Here is a 26658-nt window from a genome sequence, read left to right as displayed (position 1 = left end):
CTGATGACTAGTCTTGTTTACTGCGGGGTCATGTGGCCCGGGGCAGAACACTGGTTCAAGCAGATCTCATGCCAAGAAAAAAAAAACTCATTTAATATGATTTATAACCAAAGGTGTCACCTCCTGCTGGCCATTACAGAGAATACAACAAACCATATAACAAACGCCGTAAACAGCAAAGATGTTTCCCTCGTCTGGAAGTCAAATCTGACCCCTGGCATGATTGCGATGATGCGGTGGCGTGTATGAGAGCTGATCGCACCTTTGGATCAGCTCTACCTCCGAATGTGGGCCCCACAGGAAAGGACGTTCACTGTAGTTCACACAGTCGTCAGTATAAATGGATGGTAATGACTGGTTTTGTCCTGCTATCATGTATCCCACCACTGTGGAATATAGCGGTTTCTACTGCTGTGGACTCTATGGCCCACACCTCCTTCTGTGGACACTATAAAAACTGCTGCCTGCTGTGTACGTCAGTGCATGCCAGTGGTCCCATCCTGGTGGAGTGGCTGACATGATGGGCCTGCGATGTTACTTTGAGAGCCATTACACTAACAGGCTACTCTCTTCCAAAGTGAGCGTAGACACCTTTTATCTTCACAGCTGTCGCTCAACTTCCCAGAGTCATTTTCAGCCTCTGCAAGAGTTCAATTGATCCCAGAGAGACAGTCAAGAGAGGAGGGTGAGGGTGGGAGAAGCTACTGTCTACCAGGAGCTACATAAATACTTGATTTTACTCTCGGCAGTTCGTCCGTCATGTGTGTTTCTGGGCGGTACACTGGCAGGATGTTGGAGCAGCGTGTGGGGGGGGGGGGGGGGGGCGCGACGTCCCAGGCTACATGTTTATTTGCGCCCTGTGCTGAATGCTATCAAACCTCTGCTGCTTGAATTATCACTCACTTGACTATGTTTGTCAGTTCATCATTGAGCTCTTCACGATGCCTCTGTCGACCTCCGTGCTGTAGGTAGTGGGCTTCATCAGATGCATGATATACACATTTGTATTCAAATACAGTCTAAACATATATGATTCTAAAGTGGGCCTCGCACTGGAAGGTCATCAGGCTGATGTGGACAGATTATCAGTCTCTAAATGACCCTGCATGGGGATTACAGACATAATCTTAATGTTCCCAGCTGGATCAGAGCCTCCTCCATTTGAACTTGAACTCGTGCAGTGTGAACGGAGCAGAGATGGAACTCTGCGGAAGCTAGTAGGAGCTAGCTGACGTGACGCCAAGGAGCAGTGGCTTGCACTAAAACATTGCACACACAAGCACAACTAGTTTATGAGAACTTCCATGCGAGAGCTCCACGCAGGTTTCGAGGACAAATGATTTTATTATCGTGTGTGTGTGTGTGTGTGTGTGTGTGTGTTTTGCTTAAATCTTTTGTCGTATCTGTGGAGTTCCGCCTCCATGGGAGGAGTTAAGTTTCGTCACCTGGACTTGGAGCCACCGACAGCAGGTCGATACTGTGTTGTTGGTGATTTTGCTGAGGGGTCCACGCACCACCAGCAGGTCCCCACATCAAGGGCCTCTTCATGTGATCGCTGTCAGCTGCCAGCCTGACAGAAGACCTCCATATTTGAGTCCTGGGCTGAAGGTCGCAGTCTATTCTAACATAGCAGTGAGTGAATGAATGCAATGAGGTGCAGGAACGAGTGTAACTCAGAAATCTAAGTGTGTTGTGTGCTGTTGACACGTGGAGGTGTGGAATGCCTCTGCAGTCGAGCTGACCTCCATCAGGTATCACATTACCTCCATGTTTCACTCCTCAGGTGCAGGCTGACAGCCTGAAGACTGCAGCTGCTGGTGCAGTCAGGCAAACAATAAGAAAATCCATCTGCACATGCCATAACTATTGAATTCTGTGTGAGCTGCAATTATGTGTTGCTCCCTGAGGTACTCTCCTCCATTCCCTAGAAAGGTAATATAGCTTCAGCCGTAGCACACACTCCCATGGTTCACACTCCTAGTCTGCATAATTACAGGGGCTCGGGGGAGTAGAAGGGCTCCACTACCCGTAAAACTGGGGGCTTAACTAATCTTAGGGAGAGGAGAGGCATTAAGAAGAACACGATGTCCTTGTTGGATCAGTGTTGCGGCGGCATCGCTCGGACAACCTGCTTCGTTTGTATAAAGACGTGGTTAACAGTTCCCTCACGGTGTCGTCTGACAGGCAGCGGTGTGAGCTGCATGATGACTCCACGTTTAAATATAACCACAAGCTCTGAGCAGGGCTCAGCTGCAACACTCAGAGATGCAAACTTTTACTTCTAGACAAGATGAAACATTCATCTATTTCTGTCTTTTCACCTTAAACTCAAGTCACGATTGGAGACCTGTGACAGAAACTGCATGAAGGCAGGTTTCGCGCCGGATGCATCTGGAGTGTCAGGTCCAATCAGCGGGGAGACAAATGACGAGGCATCCGTCCTCATCTGCTGTCAGCAGGCCTGAGAGAGCACTGTCTGCTTCACTCAGCGCGTTCGGAGGCACTACACTTCACATTCGATCAGGCCGTTTTGACCTCTGCATTTCCCTTACATGATGCTTCCTGCACAGTCTCAGCAAACCTGGCCATGGATGGAGGTTACCAGTCACCTCCGAGCCATGATAGTCTTTGACAGAAGTGGGAGAGGCTAGAATGCCAGTTTCACCCCAAAACATTCCAGCCAACCCAGTTTAAGCTCTCCTCTGTCTAAACCCACAGAATGTTTTTGTCTTGACAAACATGTCATGTGGGTTTTCTCATTTCATAACTGGGTGTCTAATCTCTTCTCTCCTGTGCTGATTTTTGAGAATGTTAATTAATTTGAGGAACTACAAGGCTTGACCTTTGCTCTAATTGACAAACCATTACTTGTGCCAAAAACTGCCTTTGTGGTCCCAGGTTTCCTGCATGACTCTCTGTCCTTCCACCTAACTGCTGCAGAGCCTTGTATCACCTCAGGAAGAAACTGCCTCTGTCTCACTTGCAGGATGGATTTTTACACCGTTGAAAGGAACCTCATCCTGCAGTAATTGAAAGAACTTTGTGGGACAGCTGCTCTAATGAAGGGAAGCAACATAGGAGAGCATTTTACCAACACTGGAGGTAGAGATGCATCTAGAGTGGGATAAAAAAGGAACGTGTTGTATGTGTTTAGAGCTGGAGATGTATTTACAAAAGTGTCGATGTTGGACAAGATAAAGCCTGTGATGGACACACTTTACACAGCAGATTAATGGCAGGAGAGATTCCAATTTAGATTATCATGCGCGGTTACACAGGCGTTGCCTCCATTTAGCATGCATGAATGTAAATGAGCATGTGTGCACAGAACACATAGCAGTGTCATTTGTATTTTTATGGTTTGTGCTCATGCAGGAGTAAATGGGTCTTCATGGTTGCAGGAAAGAACCTCTCACTTAAGTGCTGAGGCGTCCACCAAGCCTGCATATTCACCGAGGCTCCCTGCAGCCATTCAGCCATGTGCAACATTTGCTCTGGGCAGGAAAAGGCTTTATGAAGTGACTGACAGGACTAGCTGCTGGGGCAGGGAGACTCAGAATACTCTGCACTGCTAGCAGAGAAAATCTAGCTTCGGTGTTAGAGACGGTGAACTGGAGGGCATGGGCGTCTTTTATCTGATCTCAAAGGGGTAGCTGTGGTGTACGACCTGCATTTCCGACATCGTCGTGCCCGTGGCACACAGCAGAAAACATTTATCAGCTGGTAAAGAGTGCAGCCCTCGGTACATGCTGCAGCAGAGGCACTGCTCTGTCAAGAGTTCCAGGGTTTGGAGATGTGTTTGACGTCTCCTATCAGCAGGACAGTTTTTTTTAGTTCTGAACATCTTCAGATTAGAAGCAGCTGAAGAAGAGAGTCTACGTGAAGGCATTCAAAGATGGTTGACCCGCACCGTAGGGAAGAACTAGGAGGACAGAGTGACCCTCCAGCGGCTGCCCTCCTGATGATTGAGCAGCTCGCTTGGTGGGGGGTCATGTGCCCCCAATATGTTGACAGAGCCAATGTGAAACATCAAGCTGAGGCGGCGAGGCAGGTAGGAGGTAAAGCATTAACGAAAGGCCAAAAAGCATCCAGGGAGCGGAAAGACAAAAACACCCTGTGGCCAGGGCTGTGAAACATTTTAATGTGGTGGTTTTATTATTCATAAACAATGTTGTTTGTTGACGGGGGTGGCAGGGATGTGCTAAATCATGCTAGCTGCATTAACAGTGATAGAGCAGGTGGAAAATCTGCTATGATGATGCAAAAACGCCTCTGGACGCTGTCTCAGGGCGGAAGAGCGTGAACTGATCAGGACATCGGGCTGTGATGATGTGCAGAATGTTTCTAACTAAGCAGAGACAAGACACTCGCAAGGTTCAGCTACTTCCTGAGTAATTCAGCATGTACGAGGTACCTGAGGTGGCTTTGTTTATGTGCTGCTGGTCCTCATTGAGTCTACTTGCCCTTGAAGTCCCAGTTATTGAGATCCTGCTGAATGTATTCCTTGTTAATGTGCTGTTGGTCTCAGTCACTGTGTGTATCTGCACTGTACTTCCAGTTGACGCACACACAAGTTTAGATGTGATGTTGGCTACAACTTCGTCAATGAATTTGCCCTGCTAATGGGTGGGTGGGTGTGGGCAGTCCAGATGAAAACATGCCTGGGGCAGAATGTAATTCCCAGTCTGACCCTGGTCCACAGAGTCAGACTGGGAACAAATGAGAGTTGGGGGTTTGGATCAATTCAATCAAGAAACATTCGCTAATCTGGCTCTACATCGCCTAAGTTGTGTTTCAGCACCTTAACAGAGTGTGTGTGCGTGTGTGTGTGTGTCTGTGTGTGTGAGACACCTATAATTGATTAGTGGAATCTCAAGGATTTAGTGAGAAAATTAAGCTCAACTTTATGATCAGAAACATATGTATTAATGCTGTGCAGTGCGTTGTTAATGCCTCCTTAATAATATTGTTAAACAAAATGGAGCCAAGCACAAATTTCAATTAAACTATGCAAATTTATCAAATCCAATGCATTTCCATATGCAGCTGCACAGCTTTGAGCATAAAGCACAAAGTGCAATTAAACAAGTCTGCCTGGGTAAACAAAGCTAAACTTGCATCAAAGGCAATACATCCACTGTGATTATTTAGCACCCTGAGCGCTCAGCAGAAATCAATAACAAGCGCAAACATCAAACCAAACAAGATTTGAGACGCATCTCCGAGCCGGTGGTGATGGGAATTATCCTGGGAAGTTTAACAGTCTATGGATCGCTTTGCATTTAGGACATGGATGGTTAAAGCAGCAAAAGAAAGTCAGAGTCAAAGTCAGCTGGTGATTAAGCCAATACAATGTGTGTGTGTGTGTGTGTGTGTGTGTGTGTGTGTGTGTGTGTGTGTGTGTGGATGTGTGTGTGTGTCCACAGCTTCTCTGTCTTGACCTAAAATTAAAAGCAGCGTAGGTTTGGGACACTTTATAGAAATAAAGACAACTTTGGATGTACATTCCCTGATCCAAATGATCCCAGCCAGCACAGCAAGAACGTACAGTCGCGCGCTTGCGACGCGTGCAGCACCCGTGTTCACCAGCCGTCACTGCCGACCGAGCCCAGCGACGTCAGGGACACGTCAAATGCAGAAAACGAAAACCATGACATGCAAACTATGTTTGAAAGTGGTGTGTTAGTAATATGCTTTCCCATGAGATCATGTTGATGTGGCCCCCAACACCAACTCCGCCCGGACCCCAGTTGAAGTTCCAGCCCACCCACGTCAGGTTAAGCCCACGTGAGACTCACATGAATGGGACTGCTGGATGTGGACGTGGATGAGTGTTAGCCAGCACGTTAGCGGTGACGGCTGTCATGTGTTCAGCTGAGTAATTGCGTAGCGGCATCATCCACACCAACAACCACCGGGGCAGAGCCTCGACTGATGGAAGGAGTTGGAAGTGGAGTTGAGTGTTATGCCTCTGGGAGGACCGCCCCTGCATGACCCTGCACCTTTCACATTTGATCAAAAACATGCTTTGATACGTGACTGATGAGCATCCAAAGAGTGGCTGCAATAGAAACAGTGAGGAAGACGAATAAAGGGACTGCCTCCTCATCAGGCTCAGCCAAGGTGCCCTTGGATAAAAATATCTGACGTAAAGTGATGACAGTGATTTCCTGGAGCGGCTCGGTTCCATCTCATAATTCAAATATTGACATATCGACAAGATTTAAACTGCGCGATTTCTCCCTGTACAGCCCGTCACATGATGGACAAGTGAACATTTGCCTCATGCATATTTATGAGCCTTGACATAAACGTTTAGAATGGGGTTTTAAAGGGTTTAGCAGTGAGCTTAATTCACTACAGTAATCTGTCTACAAGGATACAGAAAAGGCAGATATAGAGGCTAAATTATTATTTTAAAGCAACGCTTTTAAAGTGGTTCTACGCTGCTGCTCAGTCAGGCACACAATAGGTGCATTAGCATGTTTAGAAAGGCAATCATTTTTCACAGGACTTTTCCACGGTTTCATCGCTGTTTCTTTGCTGGCATGTTAAAGTGTCTTTCCTCCCCTCCGACCAGCACCCCCTCCTCCCATTTCCACACACTTCTAACAATATGAGCTGAGGCTTCCTCCGGTTGATACGCGGCTGCAGAGTAGAATCCCTTCTCCCCACCGCCTGCCTCCCTACGCTTCCAAATGCTAAATGTGATTTAACGTCTCCACAGCCTTCTTCAGCTGCATCTGTCTCACTGCACACTTTTAAGCACCAATTTGGGGCCTTATTGAATCCAGCTCAAAGTGCAAAGAGCAATTTGTCATGCACTTCATTGCTCCAGACAAAAACTTCAGCGGCGTTGTTTGAGCTGTGTGTAATAAGTGGAGCACTCGACTGATATATTATAAGTGGTCTCTTGTCCCTTTTGACCAGGCTGGGACTTCCTCCAAAGCTCCCGCCCTGCTCACCCCTCAGCGGGGGCTTCGCTGCTCATTTGTCACCGAGGCCACCAGGCCTGAGGAGGTTGTCTGGTTTGATGAATGGAGCGAGGGCCTCCGTTTTTACTCTGCCATCCATCACCTCTGTAGATGTAGAACATAAAAGACAGACAACTGTTGCTGGACGGTCAGCGTCGCTCTGGTTCTCCCGCTGATATCCCATCGCTGCTAGCTGGCACCTGCTGGTTTCTCTCTCAACCAATTACAATTAGAAGTTAGTATGTTTGTTGTGTGGCGTGTTTCCAGTGAGCCAGAGAGCGTAGCCGCCTCTCCAGTGCTTCCCCCAAAGCTTGTATCAGCTCACCTGAGCAGACACTGTGACCCTGATGTACGTGGAGCAGCACAATTGGGAACTGGTGAAATTCAATGGGAGTAAAAAATCCCACTCTGGAATCCTGTTTCCTCTTTTACCGAGAGCTCAGAGAGACATCCTCAGCTCTCGTACAGCAGGTTTGAGGGGATGTCACTTGTGTCCAAACTATGGAAGTATTTTATATCTTTGCTCTTCTTGTAGCTGCTCTAAAGATGTCAGGTTGGAGGAATTGATTTTCTCCTGGAAATGTCACTCAAAATAGCCACTGAGGCAAAGCAAGCGCTCTGATAACCCGTCAGACTGGAGTCCAACGCCAGAAAGTTTGTGACGGCTCAAACTTCTTCTGCTCTTCCTAGACTTGATGACCCACAACTATTTAAAATGCACTGGACAAGTCAGAACAGTCAATATGGACTTTGCGTCATGTAATCCAGGCGTCTGGTCTTAAACACAGGAGGATTCATGGATTCTCTCTCCTACACCAGCTTCTCCTCCCTGAACCTCCACCTCCTCCATGCCGACTCTCACTCCAGCAGCTCAATCAAGTCTAGGAACAGGACGCAGGCCTGTTTACAAAGACATGAGCGTGGTTGGTTTCTAGTACATTCACCACAGTTCCCATGCATCCATCAACACTAAACTTCATCAGGTATTGACCAAATTATCAGAGTACTTTCATTGTAGTAACTGTACCACAAAGTGCAGGTGGGTCTGCATAGTTTCTGTTGGATCGAATTCTTTGACTTGCGCTGTTTTATCCTCTTGTAGGGTTCCAACCCTAGCAGGACAGCCGTTTCTGCTGTCTGTCCTCTTACGCTGCTGCATTGATCCTGGTTGAACTGGAAAGACTTCATGTTTACTTGCAAGTCACATCTGAAAAACATGAGATTTGGCCTTGATGATCAGGAAAACATCTCCGGTCCGCGTTAACTTCCAGTCTCTTGGTCTTTGGACAGGCCAGATGTGCTCGCAGCTGCAGCGGATGCAGAATCATCACACTGCTCTCGTGTTGTAGAGAGGAGTAGGAAGGAACTCTCGTCCCCTCCCCCGCGTCGCCACGCCGCAGCGTCCCAGCTCATGTTGCTTCTCACACCGTTGGGAAATTAACACCAGTACTGTAAATGTAATTTGGATGAATGCATTGTAATCTATAGGCAGCCTGGCAATCCCTAATAAAAACCTAAATGATGATATCAATTTTTCATGTGCTTGTTATTCTGAAACTTCTGAAGCAGAGGATTAGTGTGCATGGCACTTAATTTTCAACTTGAAAAGCACAAGCTTTGCTCTCCATTCCGTGCATCTATTGGCAGTATTTCACCCTCCAGTGGCGAGGAGATTTTATCTCTCCTCTATCTCCCAAATGAGGCGGGGGAATGGACCCTGACCGTCCATCTCGCTGACATTGAATTAACCTTTCACATACCAGCAAAGGTTCATCGAGAGATAAGGTTACGATTACTGTAGCTTCTCTATCTGGATTTATAATCCCGCTGCTGCCTCTTGGTCTTCCCCATCTCACCTTTTTCCAGTTCAATTAACAGTTAAAGAATGTGGGGGTGCGGCCTCTTGTCCACTCTGTCTCCCTCCAACACCAGCCCATGTTTCATTACAGCCGTGTGGTATCAGGGGTGTCGATGTCAAGGTGATACCATGTGAGAAAACACCTGCGTGTTCGGCGTGACCTCCACGTGTTCGCGGTAGGTGGGAGGTTCCTCTCCTGGGGAACCTTCTCCCAGTTTGGGTCGGGGTGCAGACGCTCTCTCTATGTTGAAGGAAGGATTTAAAACTTTCCTTCTCAGTCAAGCCTGGAGCTGCTCAGGGTTATCAAACCACCCCCTAGCTGTGCTGCTCTAGGCTTAACTGCCAGAGGATTTCCCATGATGCCCTGGGCTCCTCTCTCCCTCTCCGTCTGCTCAGATTCATATTCCAGAGAGATCTCAGAAAAAAAAAAAACACAAAGTGACCACAGCCCCCTAAAACAGCGTCACCTGGTGGTGGCACCTCATGTGTTTCAGGTGGTGGACCAGCAGGAGACGCATGTTGGAGTCCCGTTGATCACCCTAACTGGCGAGGTCACCTATCAACCCACTGGTGGCGGCTCATCCCAGGAGACTGTTGTTGGTGACGCCAGTAACACAAAGGTTTCTGGAGCACACAACAGTGTGTATGGTTGATGTGAGAGTTGTTGTCCCCCCCACATCATGCAGTCTGAAGAGGAGGCCATCATTTTGTGGTCACTTTCAGTGTGTGTCTGTGTGTGTGACATTCGCTGGTGTCATTAACTCTGAGCCGTCTCTCTGGTGTCTTTCTGCAGCTGTTCATGCTGCAACACATTGGAAATGCTACTATAAGTGCTGCCCCCCCCGCTGCTAAAGGTTTCTTCCTGTTAAAATGGAGTTTTACTGTCACCGTCGTCTTGCTCTCGGGGGAATTGTGGGGTTTCTGAGTTGAATTGAATCAAACTGAGAACGGCGGCCTGTTCAGACTGTGGCTGACTGTTGGATCGGAGGCTGCGTAGATGTCGTCGTGCAGGAGAGAAACCGTCATGCATGACCTCTTTTAACCTTGGGATGTTACCTTGAGCAAACAAACCTGAGTTAACAGTTCCTGTAATCGTGGTGTGGAGACTCGGTGTGCTTGTATCTCTGAAGGCTACGTGCTGGGTGTGCTAATCCTCACCAGAGGGAAATGTTCAGTCTTTGTCTTTCTTGTTTCCTCGTACCATCAGGGATTTTTGATAAAAAGAGATCCTCTCCTGCCTTGCTTCCACACTCACTGCTGGCAGAATAAATATCATGAAACGGTCTCATTTTTATGGTCTAGAATGGAATGTAGGTGCCCATTTCACAGCCTACTTCAGCGCTGTTATCAATGTCACTTTTGATCACTCTGTTGGAGGTGTGAGTGACTCATGATTGCACGATTATGATACAGAGAGCCATCGCACTGAATAGAAGCATTTAGGTTAAGGACGAGGCACTAAATAAGCGGCAGGTTTAGCGCAGCAGAATGCGCTGCTGTGGTGCCTCTGGAACGCTGACATAATGATCAACAATGTCTCTGTTGGAGGCTCTGCACCTTCTGTCTTGGGTTCTTGTAGAACTTTGGAACGTTCCACATCACGCCTGCCTGCTCCTGGTAGATTGGTTTATGTGAAGCTCTCTTATCAGATCTGTGTGAAGCTTCACGCCAGCCGCTCTTGAGAGGGAACCCTTTGCTCTTCATTCAGATGGCCCGGACGGTCTTACGTGGCTGCTGCGGGTGCAGCCTGACCAGCCTCCCGTCACACGGCTGTGAGGACAAATCAAAGCCCTCAGAAACCTGTGACTTACTGAAGCAGCTGCTTCCTCATGGCGGGTACAAGGTAACTCATGCAGGAGCATAGGGATGTCTTTGGTGGTGCATTTTTATTCCAAGGTAAGCACCTTTTTATTGGACCATCTGCACGGCTGCAACAGAAGATTGACATTTGCAAGACGGCTTAGACCCCGACAGCGTCTGCACCTGAGCCGGATCTCTTATCACACGGTTTATTTCATCATGTTCATGAAGTTGCAGCTGCTCCGACTGGCAGCGTCAGTTCTCTTGTTTTACCGCTATGGTGCCAAACAGACTTGTGAAATATGCCGATGGACAATTAGATTTGGAATCTATTTATACACCAACAGAGTAGAATATAAAATATCTATTACAGGAGAAGCACACTTGAAGAGCGCAGACCTCTGCCCAGGTCCATGTGCGACTTCCAGAGAAATGAATGAAAATGTGCAGAGATGAGAGTCACTTCATGTTTGATGACTCACTGGTTGATTGGCACACTTATGTTGGTGCATACGATGTAAAAGGCCTCATGCACTGGGTGAACTGGTCCCATCACTGAGGAACATGAGAGGCAGTCCAGTGGAGCTGTGTGACAGCAGTCACTCATAGCAGCTGCAGGTGTGATTGAGCACAGTGAGTTGCTCTCCACTTCTTAGCAGCTCCACATCATCAGGGTGCCGGACCACAAGCACAAGGCTGTGGCTGCCCTGCCATGGCCTCCTGATGGGGTAAGAGGATATCCAGGATCAGCAAGTCTGCAAATACTTGACTAACCTGCAGTAATGTGGTCATAATTGAAGAGCACGAAGACAGCAACAAGTCGCTACTGTAGCTGGGCTGACTGAGAGTGAAAGGGTGACCACATGACATCAGTCTCCTCCGGGTGGGTCCGCAGACTGAAGCTGCTCGTCTCAGCTCAGGTCCGCACTTCGGACGAGCAATGAAAGAACTTGGGCTTCTCGTTCTGTGGCACCATGGCTCTTAAAACTGAGACTGAAACTTCCCCCCCAGAAAGCAGAGAGAAGGGAATTTGATTATTGGATCAGCTCTGTGAGAATGTTTCAACATATTTGATTTGGTGCAACAAAGCTGATGCTACATTTTTTTTTAATCTCTACGGACTCTGAGAGCAGAAGATGGAGCAGAAAATATTCAGCCTTCATGCAGTGACCACAAAGTGCATAATCTCATCCCACACAAAGTTGAGAGGGAATGGAATATACTGTGTTCCAAAAATCAAAAACTTTCTCTCAAAATGAATTCTGAATTCGCCTCATCTTTTATGTGTGTTGGGAGAGAGTAATATCATAAGAGTACTGCAGTAACTTGTGCGTGTTATTTCCATTTTTCACATTAGTTAGACATAATGACGGAAGCAGCAGCTGAGATTTAAGCCTCTGGCTGTTGTGGCTGACTGACATCAGAGGAGAGGTTGTCAGTTACCATGCGGCGACTGAGGGCAGTGCGCCACGCAGCCTCGAATGGCCTTCAAATGTTAATATGAGACATTTAAGCTGGCATTGGTTATCTAGCGTCCCAACATCTGTCACTGTAACCTTCAACATCTGGGAGGACCCAGAATGGCCCTCATTTGGTACTCCACTCAGAGTGAGAGCTAGCTGCTAACATTAGCCCTGATTACTTCCCGCGTCAGCGCTGCTTTTCTGAACATGTCATTGTTAATCAGATTCCTCGAGTCTGTGTGAAATAAAGACGTGATGTTTCACGCTGTTGGTATGTGAGAAAATGATCCACAACAGGTATTTGTGGCAGTTTAGATGATCCTTTATGAACTGGTTCTGACGATGCCTGTCCATCAGTGCAATTTGTTGCCATCGAGTCAAATTCATCAGTTTCCTTCTCTGATGAATTGTTGTCCTACAGCTTCATTGACAACCACAGACTGTCACCATGGTAACAATATTCTCACCAGCACAAGGATAATAAAACCTGCAGATTTATCAGGGATTCTGACCCTCAGCTGAACACGGCACCATGTGAGGCTCGCTACCAGAGAGACATCTCAAGGCTGCTATCCTGCTACCGGCGGCTCGGTTAATGTCCTCATGCTGCTCCGTCTCTCTATTCTTGCTGCTTTCTCTCTATTTCTCACACTATGTTGTAAAAGAAGCTCATCAATATTCTGCCTGGGCCTGAGCCGGCCTCTGACTGCTGCTAATTACGCAGGAGAGGCAGCACACAGCTCAGGCAGTGGAATTTTACACTTCAGAAATCCACATTTACAGTTTATCAAGTGCTACTACATTCCAGGAATTGTCCTTTCAAAAAGGGAATATCCAAACCCTACAGAGCGGAAAGTTCTCTGCCTTTTTAAACAGAAATCTGACACTTGATGTAAATCACAATTTGAAGGAATTCCCTCACTGTCCACATGCTCATCAATCATCTAGATATGAAGATTTAAGCGCTGCACGGGACTAAATCATGAGCCACACACCCAGAATCCATATCCATTATCGTGGCATGCATGCTTTTCATTTGCAGGATGGAGTTGCTGGAGTCTTATTGATTTCCATCCCTTTCTCTCGCTGTGTACACGGTGTAAAAGCTTGTTTTCACCCTTTCTGTATTTGAATGCAGGATGTTCAAAACAATGATGAGTGCTGCGAGCAGCTAACGGCAGCTAACAGCCTGTCATTTTCACCTCAAAGCTGTTGTCTCGTTATCAGGTTTGGCGAGGAGTTTATTTCTTTGCCGATCACCAAATCAGTAAAAACAGTCTGATTACAACTTCTCTTGTGCATCCAGTTTGACCTCAGATTAAAGATTTCACGACAAGTTGTTTGACCGATTAAACTCCAACCATTGTTGAAATACCTCTCTGAAAAAAGAGGCAGCAGGAGTTAATTGTCGTGTTTACGTAGTTTCCTACTCAGTGCTGATGAGGCTTGATTTAGAGTAACTTGATGTTACTGAGGCTCCAAAGGAAAATAAAGTAACATGACTAAAGTGCATGTTCACACCGAGTCTTTGCTGCCAAAGGTCAGCCTGACGGAGCAAATCTGCGTGGCTGTGGAGGAAGCGGCCAGTGAGAGACGCTCCTCAGCAGAGGAAGCAGGATGACCGTCAGACACCACAACTAAGAGTGCATGCAGTAGATCACTCCTGATATTTGGTATCTTACACACACACACAGCGAGGACACTCCCTTTGTCCTCTGTGTAGCAAAACACTCCTCCACCCACCGTGACTGATGACTCACCCCTCCTGTCCTTTGCTGTGCGGACAGGACTTGAGTGACACGGTCATAAAGCAATCAATTAAACACACCTCCTCTGAATGTCCTTCCTGGATCCCTCTTGTATTTTCCTGCTGTCAAGATTATGATCGAGCACCACAAGCAAAGACACGCTGCTGCCTCTGCTTTGATAAATTCAGGTTCAGAAATATCAGTGCCAGGCTCGGCCGCAGAAATGAAAGAAAAACATGACGGACGTGCAGCTGCTGCTTTCGGGTTTTCTTGTGTTTGTGAGCTAGAAGATGCTTTGTCACCGCTCAGAACCTTTACGTGCACGAGGAAGTGGCGCTCGTCCTCGTCCACGCGGCCAGGGAGGAATTTCAGATTGCTGATCTGATCTGAACATTTCTCTACATCTGGCTTAGATCTCGACAAGGTCAAGGTCGTGGGGGTCCAGGTCACTGTGGCAGGCGCACATGGCGTGACGTTGTCGTTCTGGTCGTCATCTGTCTGTCAGGGTGAGTTACGTCTGTCCTCCACCTGCTGAGGGCTGCAGAGACGACGGGGTTGTGTGATGTCATTGTTGGACTAACTCAGCGACTGAGAGGTGAATTTTACCACACATGTGAAAGCAACAATGATAATCAGTTGAAATATTCATGAATTCATGTAACAGACTCACTGCCCCCCACCCCCGACCAACTGGGCCCCGTTGGCTCCTTGCTAGCTACTGGTCTTGTTTTCAGCTGCTTTGTCATATCAACTCAGGTTTGGCTCTTAGAGATGAAACCAATCAGAAAAATAATGAGGTGAGGGTCAGAGAGAAGCGTGATGAGGAGGAGGCCTGATGCTCTCCTGAAGCCGCTGCCTTTGACTCACTCCGAGTCACGAGGTGTAGCTCAGACATGGCGTCCGGCCCATCTTATCCTCTTACAGACATCTTTGTGAAGTGTGAAGCTTTTAATTGGTTCGCCACAGCACTTGGATATCAGTGGAGCTGTCATTAGCCAAGGAGCCAAGCACTGCAGCAGCTACAGCAGATAGAGCCTAAATGGGCTGATGGTCATCTGCGCTGGCACTGTAATTTGCTTCGTCACTGAGTAGAGTGAGAGTTCGCTTCTGCTACGTATCTGTGAACGCGAGTGCCTGCTACACAGCCTCATCTTGCTTGTCTTGGACTAGAAGAAGGTTTTTTTTAACACTGATTGCTGAGCAGCGACTACACAACGTGTCAGACTCCATTGCAAAATTAGCCCTGAGCGGCGTTGACCCCGACTGGAGAGCTGGGTGCAGCCGCTCCGTGCAGCAGAGGAGGACGCGGTTCTGTTCTCAGCCAACAGCACAGCTTGGTCTCTTCTCGCGCTTCTTTGAATATGAGTGTCAATACAGTCATTGCACACGGCTGCGTACGCCCCTCTGGCGTGCTTCCTCCCCAGCTGAATCGATTCACACTCTGTTTATCTCATTAGCTTATAGCGTGTAATCAATCACACAAGGGCATTTGTTTCATGCCTTCAACCCACTGCGCATTAGAACTCCTCTCCTCTCCTCTCCTCTCCTCGCCGTGCACATTGTTCTGTCCTCAGTTATCTTTAGCGATGATGCAACGCCGAGCTGCATGTAAACGAGCACAGCCTCTTGGCGTTCATTCAGATTTGATCCTGTTTCAGTAACACTGAGGGGCGTCGGTACAGGCAAAGGACGAAACACACAAGAGCGCACAACACAGCCAAACACACACTCCTTTTAGCAAAAAGAAATCAGCTCCTGCAGGAGGATTTCACTTGCTGCTGCAGTTCCACGTCTTCACGTCCTGTTCTTTAAATCTCAGAGTGACGACGCAAACGTCCATGTCATCATTTTATAAAATAAATCACAATCGATCCAGTCGCTGAAGTTGCCAGGGACGATGATTTGTATAAAGAATATTAATCGCTGCGGTACAGCCTCAAGTATATGGCTAATAATAAGATGTGAGTCGCTGGACATCAGCAGGACGCCGCCAGGCCAGGTAGCAAACACTGGCTGGGCCACATTGACTGAGCCACTCGCTCCCCGCACGCTTCTACAGGCCGCGCGCAGACGCATCAGCAAGCAGCAGATCCAGAGGTGATTACCACCACCGCTCTTGAGAACGTTACCTTCGCTTCCCTTCGGCATGAAGAGCTGCATCAGCGGCTCGCAAGAACACAAAGATACAGCACACAATAACTGATAACTACTGAGTACACATTGAATACTTCAATGACCCCAAACCGCTTGGGTGTTGCCACGTTGTTTGTTGAAATTACATGGAAACAAACATGGAACCCTGAATCAGTGTTGTCACGGTGGACTCTCAGATTCCTGCTTCACAACACAACTGAGGGTGTTTGTGAGCCGCGTGTCTCCGCCCCTCAGACCCAACCCTCGTGAAATGTTACTGTTGGTAGTGTCGACTGATAAACCCGTGATTTTTGAAGTGTCCTAACCGTGAGTAGAGGCTCATCATTTCCCAGCATTGTTTACATGGTGCTGCTGTGTAGTTTGAACAGAAGTTGTTCCCTTCATGTCGTGTCCATCTCCAGTTGGCCCAGCAACGCGTGGACGTAAAACCACAACCTTGGAAAACAGAGCTTCTCGTTGTTTAGCGCTTCGTCTGTGTATTTTTACTTGTTTTCTGGAACTGTACGCAACCTTCACATGGAACCTTTTTTAAAACCTCGTTCCAGAGGTCATCCGGAAGCTTGCAGCAGGGATCCCATCTTCCTGTGACATACGGTGTTTTTCAGGTGTCACAGGAATGTGAACGTAGAGGAGAAGAAAAGGAGTCATGAATGTCCAGTTTATAAACTCTGAAGTCAGAATTCCCAGGTTGTATCTGAGGTGACATATCAGGAGAGTGGGGGCTGTCCGGCGTCGACGCTGCGCACGCCAACTGGATTTATAACACAACGCAATCCTGCGTCACATCAGCGGCCCTTAGGAAAACATTACGATTAAAGTCGATTTTATTCATAACCTTCTTGGAACACAGTCATTATTTATGACATGATTATGAAGATTTCTGCTGTATTTTATGAATCTGTATTTCTTAGTTTGCCCACAGTAATTAATTATCTTAGCTTAGCAAACGACTACGGGTCAGTCTGGCTGCTGGCTGCTCTCATGAAGCTATTAATTAAAGCCTGAAGCAGAAGAAGATACTTTGGTACAACAACTACTCCAAAAGGTGACCTTAAGGTTTAACATTTTTCTGTATTAAATTAATTTGGAGTGTTGGTGGGGTTTTTGAGAGTCACTCACTCACTGAAGGGTGAAAACATTCCAAATAAACAGAAGTGGGATGAATCAGAGCTGCCTGAGCCTGTTAGAATCCACACTTTAATGGTGTGCTAGCAGAGATGCTTGGCATTCACGCGGGACGCGGGGACACTTTGCCCTCCCTGCTAGTGCGCCTGTGTGATTCACACACACAGAGTGTGTGTGAGGTAATTGGCGCCTGCTGCACATGAAATGCCGTGCGAGCGATGGCGGGAACAATAACAACAGGCTAGCTGTCATCTCTCACTCCTCAGCATCACGCTGACGCTGTTTGGCAGCTCAGAAGAGTTTAAACTTGCATGCAATTAATTGCTCTGATTTCTGCTCCTCACAGCAGTTGAGTGTTTGAAAGATCTGCAGTTGTGAGTGCAGCTCGACTGCATCCGGCTCTGACGCACTCGTCTGTTTGTGCTTCTCTGACTTTGATATGTTGCTGCTGTTGGTCTGGAAATGTACAAATGACTCAGAGGAGGAAAAATATTCATATTTTATCAGAAAAGGAATGTTTATCCATCTTACTCAGTCAGAGCAGTCACAGCTACGGCAGCCATCACCTCTAGTTAACTCTAGTAACTAGCAAACAGGAAACCAGACAGCCGTCTTTGTGCCAATCCCATTTCCGACTGTGTAACAAGGATGATTGCACCATGGCAGAAAATGAGTTCAGCACATTCAGAATCGGCAGATGAAAAACTGTCATGGTTTTAAGAGTGTTTTTGTGGGGTCGATTAGTAAATCAGATTGGTCTCAGATCTGGAGAATCGTTTTGAAAATGGATGCTGTCATGCACCGACCCTGGCAGTTCTTCTGGCTTCGCAGGCATCAGCTGTTTGCAGAGCTTATATAACTGTGGTGAACTGAGACGCACAAGCCAAAGTGCACGACTGAATATGAATGCATCGCTCCGCCATGAACCGACAGCTCATGTCGCTCAATCATCGATAAAGTTGTGAAAGAAAGTGGAAAAGAATCCAAGAGTGTAGCGGACGATGTCAGGAGGTCACACCCATGTGTGCTCTTGCTCCACTCAGTGTTGACACCCAGTTTAATCCGGTTAAATGCAGAGTCAAACCGATGTGTACACAAACAAAATATGACAATGAATGTGTTGCGTACTGAATTTAAAGTAATGATACAAACTTGCAGTTGGACTGGATTCTGCTCATGAATTCCAGCTGACGACAGAGAACAGCTGACTTTTCACTGTTTTCTCCTCCGTCTGCCATTGAGGGGCAGATGTCACCATATCTGGCAGAGCAACACCACCCGCCTGAATTAATCAAATAGCAAGGTTGCCAACTCTCACGCTGCCTGAACAAATCTCACACTAAATAAGAGAGAACCACAAAGCCGCTCCTCAGTGGAATCTACAGCTCTGAATGTTACAAAGGCTCCACCACTCTCAGCGCTGCAAACATCATATTTCAGCGCTGACATTCATCCGAGCAGAAAACACAAAATCCAGCTTGTGCAGTTCAACCCCGCAGAGCTCTGCAACACGGCAGAGGCTTTCAGAGCTCTTCCTCCTCCAGAACTTTCACTGCAATAAAGATTCACAAGCACCGAGAAAAGGTGGTTGGATGTGTCAGACAGGTTGGATGGATGAATCGCTGGGTGACCTGGTTGCGCTGACATGGCAGCGCTGTAGCGCCGCAGCTGTTGTACATCTTTTTTTGTCTTACTGTTTTGTGCGTGTGTGTGTTTGTAGATTGAGAGAGAAGCTCTGTGTGCAATTACATGCATGAAGCCCAGCAGCTTAACTTCATTAATTATTTATAATCCTTAATTATCCAGACACAAGACAGGATCAGCCAGGCTCCTACGCTTATTATGCTTATTATTGTTATTGTTATTGTTGTTATTGTGATCGGCCACGTCCCTGCAGGTCACCTGCTCCCATCACATCAGACTGGAGTTGAAAATGAAATGAATGGAATTTATTGACATGAATCTAAAATCTGAATGAAAAACAAAATTCCACGATGACACAAACGTCCCACATGCGGTGAAAATATAATAATGATGAATAAGAATAACAATAAAAACTGACTGCAGAAAATGATTGAACTAAAATGGCAGTATACATTTTCTGTGTTTCAATGAAAAATTTCACCAGTGTTGCGAAAAGCTGGAGGAGTCTGGTTGACATTTGTGAGGCAGCAGAGATGTAATTTATATAATGGTAGCCACACCTCTGGCGTGTGTCTTATCTGGATGCTGGAGAGAAATACACACTCCTTTTTTTGCTGAGGCACAACTTCAGCAGTTTTTGCTAGATTTTCTACCTGATGTCAGTAATTTGATTTAAAATTTTGCATGAATGACCTGAGCTGCTGTTTCAAGTGTCTGAATGGGATTTCTCTGACGGCGTTCTCTTTGAGAACAAGGGCTCGGCGTTCCCTCCTCATCCAGGTGGACCGACTCTTAATTGTGGTTAAAGCTGAGGGATTTACCACAAAGCCTCCACACACTTCTTAAGAGGATAATTGAGAGAACTCGGTTGTGCCTCAAAACCAGAATATTCTTCTATTTCGTGGCGTGTTCGCTGTTAGCTCATCTGTTACTTCTGCAGCCAAGCCTAGAAGGAATTATCGTCCAGGCAAAATGTGGTGGTGTTTCGGACATCGTGTGTATTCGACGTGCTGCAGACAAACGGACGTCAGCCAGGATCTCCACTCACTGTGTCAGGTCACCTCATCCTTTGAGCTGGCAGTGACGACCAGAGGTGACCTCTGTCGTTCTGTCGAAATGATTATCTCGCTTCCCCACCTCAGCTACACACCGTTAGCGGAGGATGTACTGCACTCTGCATCCCCACGAGCATCTCAGCTCCATGTAGCTCCTCCCCCCAGCAAGCACAACTCTCAACTGCGGCCACAGGCTGTGCCATCTCCACCCCGCTGATTATAGGTTAAGCTCTTCCTGTTTGCCTTCTCAATCTTTGCAATTGTAACCCTCAGATGTCTGAAGGTTTGTGATGGGGGGTGTTTCCCCCTCTGGTCACTGTGTGGCAGAATAGCGTCTCATGCCTTCATGTATTGTTTCAGCCTGTTTACTCTGCAGACTGCGTGTCTGGGAGTGCAGGAGCCCCACGCCTCAGGTGGCATCCTGGCTCGGCTCCGTCTCCCAATCTCCAGCAGGCCTGATGAACGTGAACACATCTGACATCACACTCTACCTCCCTACTCCAAGACAGCAGCGCTGCCCCAGGGGTGCACGGGTAACCACAGATACACATAATGAGATTAGAGCAGTAAATTCCTTCAGAAAAAGGAGGGAACTTCTTTGAATCCTCGAGCTCCACTGAAGGAGGCAGTAAACGTCCCTACCAGCCTGGGCAGCAAATCCCCGCTAAACACAAACGCTGCCCTTCGTCCGGCTGGCGCTCGGACCGACCGGTAACACACACCTCTGGAACGTCTGCAGTCAAAGCTCGAGTGTGTCGAGCCAGCAGAAGTAACCAAACCCACTGTCCTAACTGGTGACCGATGACATCACACCGCTATAATCTGATTACCAGACATTCTTAGCATGAGACAATATTTTGAGGAAGGTTTTTCTTATAGTTTTTTTTTTATATATAGATTATTCTGTTCATGTTCACATGCGGTCGTGTCTGAAGACAAGATCCTACGTCACAGTTTCACCTGCAACTGAACTCGCTGGAGTCGCTCGCATCAAAAATGTGGTGAACCCTCCAGTAGGATGTCAGCATCCAAACGTCAGCGATCAACCACTATAATCCAGGTGTCCTCAAACCAGACCGCTGACTTTCTGACTATCTAGAACATTTCTGGTTCAGTGACAAGCACCAAACCTGTGGGATTCTAGTTAGGGTTGACCTCAAATCAAAGTGTTTGTGGATTACAGCTGGATTAAGAAGACGTGGATTGTACATGTAGTACAACCCGAATACTGCACCTTTATTCAGTTACTGCTCAGGCGGACGAGGACGTGATGAGGCTGCTGTGTGTTCTGTGGTCCCGTCTCCCTTGGATGTCCATGTCAGTGTCGTCTCAGAGGGGCGATGTTGTTCACCGCAGGAAAAGAAGCAATCAGACTCAGGGACAAGGACAGATGTATGAACCAGCAGCAGTTTAGGAGAAATCCCAGCGAACAAGCAGGGGAAACGGCGGTGACAAACAAGTGACAAAAGAGCATTTATCCACATGCAGCTTGATGCTGACTTCAGTGATTTCAGGGTGACCCGGCTGATCTCAGACCAGCATCTCTGCTCTGCTCAGGGCTGCAGGCTAACAGAGGCACACCTGCGTATGAATAATCCCTCACATGACCTGATTAGGTGCTATATCAATAAAATGGAGTTGAATGGCTCTTGTATCTCTTGGCACTCAGTCCCAGTTTCCTGTTGCAGAGAGTGGTGGCGTCCCACACTCTGATGATAGCAGCCTTGCTGAAAAGGCTGAAAAAGTCAGGATGAGTCCAACACAGTCGGGAGGAGTTCAGCATCTCATTGTCTGCTGCTGCTGGTCGGCTAAGCAGCTCTGATGCACCTCGAGCAAACCACCGCCGTCCTTGGAGGGATGCGAGCTGCCGAAGGAAGGCCGGCGGCTCCTGGCAGCACCAGAACAGTTTATTCTAATTCCTCTGCAGGACGTTAATGAGTCAGGGTAGTGACTGTCCTAACGGGCAGCCAGACAGATTTGAGGTGCCCCATGAAGTGTGACCCACAAAGGTGCCACAGCACTGCAGCCAGGACTGTTCTCAGTCTTCATTTAGCGTCTAAGCTGCTTATTAAAGAGGGCATTCAGTAGAGTTTAAGCCCCCGCCACTGGGACGGCTGCACGACCAGCGACGTCACATCATAGATTTGTGTCAAAAACAGAGAGCAAGCAAAGAGACTTGAGCGAACGGAGCGGGTAAATTGAAGCATGTATTTAAGAAACATCAGCACTGATGGTGTCAGCCATGTTTGTCTGAGATACTAATTCAGTGTGGAGAATGATCAACTTGATTAATGGAAGCCACATTTCCTCTTCCAACCATGCAACCACATGGATTTAAAGAATGTGATCAGAATCTGGCTGTGACGCGTCCAGGAAACACCACGACCTTTGACCTCCAGCATTTCCAGGATCGTCTCTAGTTCCTGCTAAGATTCTTTGACTTTCCACCAAATTTAATCAGTTGTTGTGCTGGTGATGCTGGAGGTAACAGCACTTCCAGGTAAAGGAGGAACTACTCGGGCTCCGCGCTCACCAGGTGTGTTTCTCGCTGCAGCAGCACCCAGGACCTCATGGTCAGAGCACCGCTCTGTATCTATAAGCTCCCGTGTAGGTAGACACGCCCCCACGCTGCCCTCCATCGCCACTTCGGTAGCTCTCAAACATGTGCCACGTCTGTCTGTCTTGCCAAGCTTCATGTTATCAAGCTGTTCAATGGCGCGTGAAACGCTGATCAGCAGCATTTGTACTGCACATGCATGAGCATGCAACCCTGCATGACTACATATTATGTAAATCCTTGTTCCTGCTCTGGTTCACACGCTGCTTCCTCACAGATTGTTTGTGTTCTTACATTTTAAACGAGTTTGTGCCAATTTAGTTGAAGCTGCGCTCGCGGATCCTCCATTCTATTGCATTCTGTATCCAAACAACAGGGTCATACACACCTTCTTCATGTGTGTATTGCTGCTGCAGAAACTTAATACATGGTCAACACACACACACACACACACACTCTTCGTGCTATTCTGGATCTTATTGTGAGAGTTATCAGATACTCAACAGCCTGCTTCTGTTTTCTCTGCATGGTGCCACCTCTTGTTCTCCAGGCCAAAGCTTCCTCCACATAAATGAAGTCAAACATCAGCGATGTCCCAGAGACTCTGGGACATCGCTGATGTGTCTTGACACACGAGTACGGATTCAGGACTCTGGTCCAGACCTTTGGCACATCACTCCAACTCAGCAGGATTTTCCAGCAGGACTCCAGAGAGTCGCAGCGAGCCGCAAAAATGTCCACTCTAAAATCTGATGCGATGCAGAACAGTACGGGTTCTGCTGTCCTCCAAAGACCGTCACGCTCAACGCTGTCGGAGAGGTGTTGACTCACACTCAGGTGTGTCTGAGGTTTTAGCAGCGCCATCATGTCATACGGGTGATGTGGACAGTGAGTGTACATAACCAGGCAATGAAGCCTGTAATGTTGGTGTCAACCACACAACTGCTGCCTCTGTTGGCTGCATCATTCTCCCAGAATCCCAACATGCTGTTGCAGCTACTCCCTGTGATGACATATGCACCCGAAGGATCAGCCAACTCACTCCATCATGTCTTGTTAGTTTTTCCAGCACAAGTTTCTTGTGTTTTCGTATTTAAGAGAAGAGCCAGCACATTGCATCCTGACACAGAGAGCCAAGCTTTCCTAGGTAGGTGTCAGAGCTGAGAACACACAGCCCACTTAACTTCAACTCAAGCTTTCCTTCTCTCAAGCCAATGCCCTCTTTTTTGTTTGCTCCTGTGGACAAGTTGTTATTTTCTGTCCAGAAGGCAGTGCTGGGCTCCCCAGGGTTCCCAGGGAAAGAGTTCTGTCAGGCTTTGCTTTAGAAAACTCACACTGCATTTGGCCCAACGTCTCAACCCCTGTTTTCCCCCTGGATGACTCCCTACGTATTTCATTTTTTTCCCAGAATATTTTAATGCACACTTGGAGATCAAACTATTATTTTGAAATAGAAAGTGAATCTAATCAGATGAACTGAATCTAAATCCTGATTGGAGCTGTTGTGGCAGCAGAGCCTCTCTGCAGCTCGGCTGGTCAGTTAAGAGAAAATCTCTACATGCCCTACTGCCATCTCAGCACCCTCCTGCTCATCCTGAGGATTATCAGCAATTTTTCATCAAGCCAACTCCGACTCTGCTCAGCCGAGAGCCTCTGCAGCAGACAACATGCATAGATTTTCCCCTTGTAGTCGCGGTGTGCCACAGCGACCCAGGGACAAAGATGGCAATCGCCTCACTGCCGCTCCGAACCTGATCAGCATGGAAATGGATTCATCTTTGCTCATGTGCCCTCAAGTGCCTCAAGAACTGCACCAATCAGACAGAGAAAAAAGAGAGACTTTGTCGTTATTTTTTACCTTATCCAGAGACTTCAGTGTGTGACTGCTATTCCCAGAGCGTGCAGCAGCAGCAGGACTTCCATTCATTCTAGAAATCCTGTTTTTGTCCCTGCTGTGTGTTGGCTCCCCCCTCCTCTTCCTTGTCCCTTGTCGAAAGAGAAGCAGCATTCAAAGCATCCCTTTCTTTTATTCTGCCATGCCGGGTGACTCTCGCCTTCATGCCTCGGATGATGGAGATAAGAAAGAGAGGGATTGTAAAGCGCAGAGAGGCTCCCGGGATTTGTTTCCCTCCTCTCTCTTCTCTTGTGCTCACACAAGCTGAAAGAGGCGACTGAGCGGAGACGTCAGAGAGGCAGAAATCTATGTGTTTGGTTCTCTTCCCTCTGCTCTCCGTGGCTGGCTGGTCCACACAGAAGCGTTCAGCTCCGTCGTGACGGATGAGACGGCTCCACGCGTGCAGAGGCAACTGTGACTGTGCTTATGCTGGGGGACTGAAGTAGCCTCTGTGCTGAGATTGAGACCACCCCTCCTCCCTTGCAGAGACGAGCTTTCTAATGGCATGTACCATTAAAGCTGGGAGCAGGGTGGGCTGCTGCACTGAAAAGGGGGGTGGGGGGGTGGAGAGAAAAAGGGCGAGAGGAGGTGCTCGGAGAGAGGGAGATGATGGAAAGAGGTGTTGAAGAAGAAGGAGTGGTCCAGGGTGCAAAGACAGAAACAGTTAGGAGGTTTAATCTCTTCTCCATGTTTGCCTTCTGTGAGTCCTCATTGTTCTGGTCTCAGTTTACTGCACCCCAGCAAGTGACATCAGCCTTCGTCTGACCTGTCAGTTTCCTTCGTGGATGCCCACAGCACCTCGCTGCACAGATCCCTCAGCCCTGATGAAGTCGTTTAAGGAGAACAGCTTGGACAGAATCCGTGTATAAGACAAGAGCATATGTTGTTTTTGGCAGCAATGAATTAATTCTGGAAGAGCTGCTATTGTGTCATACATAAAGCATTCCCTCATGCATGGCTGACTGCACAATAGCACACAAGCAGAAACATATTGTAGGAATTGGGTGGAATGGAGCAAAATTACATGCACATACAAAGGTAATTGTGTTCTGGTTAATAGATGCTACCGGGGCAGAGAATACCTCGCTGCCAATTCCACCACAGCACTCCCATCCTCTTAAACCCCAACATCTAATTTCAGGCGTCACTGAATAAAGAGTCTGTCTTTGTGGAGGTGAGACAGCGTCTGGTCTGAGGGTCAAAAACATCCCCTCAGCCAGCTCACCCCCTCTGAGCTTAGACACCAGACCTGGAACACAGAGGTGGCCCCGCTGGAGGGAAGGACGGTCCTGGACGTCACGCCAGGAAAAACAAGACTACAGGCAGAGAAAGGAGGGACTGTTTCCCTGGACGCATCACGTACATGGAGATGAACAAACTCTACACGATTGTCTTTTTAATCACTTTTGATAACTTAAACGTCTCAGACTATATTTCATTTTGCCCTTAAAGTATGACGGAAAGCAGCAGGCACTCATATTTGTGTGAGTCTATAAGCTTGGAGAAGAAAAGCCTTCTGATGATTTAACAACCGCCTGCAACATTTCGCTGCAGAGTGTCATGCGGTATTTTGAGCTTTAGTCTGTCGGTCAGCTCGGCCTCTCATTACTTTGAGTTGCTGAATCAAAAAGCATGAGTGTGTGACACTGGCGTTGGAAAAGCATTTACTGGAAATAATGGGTGTGTCACAGTGGCTGTACGAGGGGTAGAACCGCTGAGACGAGGGTTCAGGGATGACTACCAATCAGATGCCTTCTAGGAGTCACACTGCTGACCGTTTTCAGGCTGAAACTCTGGATGAGAATTGATATTATTATTATTATTATTATAACACATCATAATCCAAAGACGGACAGCCCGGTAGAGCAGTGGTCCTCCCTGTGGCCCCCATCAAGAAGGTTGTGGGTGGAGCCCCGGCTGCAGCACGGGGTCTTTCTGGGTGAGTCTCCATGTTCTCCCTGTTCCTGCTGGGTTCTCTCTGGTACTCCAGCTTCCTCCACAGTCCAAAGACATCAAGAGGGACCAGGTTAATCCAGACTCTAGATTGACCGTAGGCGTGGCTGGGAGAGCCAATGGTTGTCTGTCTCTATGTGTTGGCCCTGCCATGGACTGGTGACCTGTCCAGGGGGAAGGCTGCTGGGATAGGCTCCACCCCCACCACCCTCAACAGGAGAAGAGGGGGAAGATGGAGGGAGGGATGGAGGGATGGAATCTAAAGAGGATTCAGGTTGGTGACTTGGAATGAGTGCGTGTCTCTCACTCAGGGCATGAATGCTGTGGTGTCATGGCAATGGATTGATATCTCTGTCTATAATAGAACATGAAAACACCTGGACAAAAGCAACCACACCGCCTCAGATCAGAGGAACACTTTCCAATTCTACAA

The 26658-nt window shown here is 47.7% G+C and overlaps 1 protein-coding gene across 4 annotated transcripts in view; it reads right to left on the bottom strand.

Annotated features, from left to right (window-relative positions):
* The window catches only part of b3gat1a (beta-1,3-glucuronyltransferase 1 (glucuronosyltransferase P) a), a 70916-nt gene extending 46172 nt beyond the window's left edge, over positions 1–24744 (bottom strand). For all 4 annotated transcript variants that reach the window (XM_086215420.1, XM_086215422.1, XM_086215423.1 and 1 more), the window contains exon 1: positions 24237–24744. The gene's annotated coding sequence lies outside the window, so the exon portion shown is untranslated. The remainder of the gene's footprint in view (positions 1–24236) is intronic.
* Positions 24745–26658: the final 1914 nt, after the last annotated feature.

The sequence above is a fragment of the Aulostomus chinensis genome, chromosome 10 (assembly GCF_037954235.1).
Source record: "Aulostomus chinensis isolate RoL2024-O1b breed Wild chromosome 10, RoL_Achi_v1.0, whole genome shotgun sequence".
In the NCBI taxonomy this organism is placed as follows: domain Eukaryota; kingdom Metazoa; phylum Chordata; class Actinopteri; order Syngnathiformes; family Aulostomidae; genus Aulostomus; species Aulostomus chinensis.
The sequence above is the reverse complement of the archived record's forward strand: the minus strand, read 5'-3'. Positions and strand labels throughout refer to the sequence as shown.